Genomic DNA, 2,089 nt, shown 5'->3' with positions numbered 1-2,089 from the left:
GAAGGAAACTTTCATATAGCAAACCCACAGCCTTCGAACTATCATAAGACTTAGTGCTTCAGTCTCCCGAACTCTCATTTTTGAAAAATCACACTACTGAGGAAATTATGGACATCTTAAAACTCTTGCCTGTGGACAAGCAGGAGATCTGGTGACTACCTTGCCCCTGCAGAGCTTAGAGTGTGGGGCTAAAGCCAGCCTGTTCAGAAAGTGGCATTTCCAGAAAAAAAAAAAACACCCTAAACAAACAAAATCGCAAGAAGTGACACAACTCCCCCTCAAAAATCTCCCTGCCCCAGGTTAAGATCTCAGTGTGGACATCAGGCAAGACAGTTTACCCACGGCACAGAGAAAGGGAGACGGGCAGCGACTTTGACGTCATCCGCCGCCGCCCTGCCCTACTCCCAGGTAGCAGCCAGGTAGCAACATGGATCTTCCAGCTATTGTTCTGGCAAGACATGCAACCTTTTTCCCAGGGAACAAATTAAGATCTTCAGATATCAATCTGGCAATCCTCAGCTAGGCGGCTGCCTGAGTTCGCTGGGCAGGACAAACTCAAGGCAATCTATAAAAAAAACCAACAGAACAGGTCTCAACCATCTCAAGATTGGTGCTGAGCACATGCAGATAACTGACAATCAGAGACAAAAACAGCGGTCAATCTTTCTCCCATTAACTCCCCAATATATATCTGCCCATCTATATGGCAGTGGCTAGAGGAGAGGCCTGAAAGAGGGGTCACCCCCACCCCTGCTGGAGGCTTCTGTTTGCACACACACTGATGGTGTAGCAGGGAAAAGTTGACCAAAGCCTCATCTCTGCCTATGCATTTATATTACTTCTGCTTTTGGTCCTTTTGATCACACATCTTTCCTGGAGGTGGGAGCTTTTCCTCCCTACCTCACCTAAGAAGAAGCAGTAATCATGGCCATATAGCCAAGCTATAAGCATACACCATAATACTCCACCACTTAGACAAGACCTAACAACACCTGCTACGCATTACAGAAATAAGGGAAGCCTAGCTCCTGATCTTATTAATAATTATTATAATATAATAATAACCATGACCAATAAGAAACAATTAACATTATCAAAACACATCCAAAAACAGAAGAGAGCAGCTGATGCAAATGAGCTGGAGACAGACAAAGGCTTTATAGAGGAGGAGGAGCGGGTTCTGGATATGTCTGAGAGGGAATTCAGAAGAATGATATGGAAGCAAATTCAAATACTCCGAAAAGGGGTCAGGAAAATAAGGAAGAAATAAGGAAAGTACTGCAGAAACAATCAAATAGGATTGACACAGCATTGGGAACAATTCAAAACCTGCAAAAATATGTCCAAGTGATCAATAATAAGATATCAGAAAAGGACAATAGGCCAAAAGGGGAAAGGAGCAGACTAGAAGAGATGGAAGCCAGAACTAGTGAACTGGAAGACAAATCTCTTAATACTGCCAAGATAGAAGAGCAAGCAGCCAAAAGGATAAAACAATCTGAAGAGAGTCTAAGATTCATGCTGGATAACATGAAGAGGAATAATGTAAGAATTATTGGCATTCCGGAACCAGAAGAATCAAAGAAGTCCACAGAGGAGATAGTTGAAGACCTTCTGGAAGAAAATTTCCCTAACATCTTGAAAGACGAGAAGATAAACATTCAAGAAGCCCAACGTATCCCAGGAAGGATAGACCCCAAAAGAAAGTCTCCAAGACATATAATAATCAAGCTCTCCAAAATCAAAGACAAGGAAAGAATACTAAAAGTGGTTAGAGAGAAGAGAACTATAACTTATAAAGGCAAGCAAATTAGATTAAGCTCTGACTATTCAGAACAAACCATGCGACCAAGAAGGCAATGGGGAGGAGAACAAACAAGATGGCGGATTGGGTGGACTTATAGCAGAGAGCTCTGCCAACAACAACACAGAATACCCGACCAAGCAGGTTCAGGGGATGGTTCCAGAACTCTGAACCACATATAAAGGAATACTTAGAAGGTTGGAAGGCTCATAGCTGGGGGAATTTGTGGCAGAAGCAAGAAATCTATTGCTTTCTAGTCCAGGATGCTCGGCTGCCCCAGGAACC

Source organism: Chrysochloris asiatica, unplaced genomic scaffold, assembly GCF_000296735.1.
Source record: "Chrysochloris asiatica unplaced genomic scaffold, ChrAsi1.0 scaffold00439, whole genome shotgun sequence".
Classification (NCBI taxonomy): domain Eukaryota; kingdom Metazoa; phylum Chordata; class Mammalia; order Afrosoricida; family Chrysochloridae; genus Chrysochloris; species Chrysochloris asiatica.
This window is presented reverse-complemented; position numbering follows the sequence as displayed.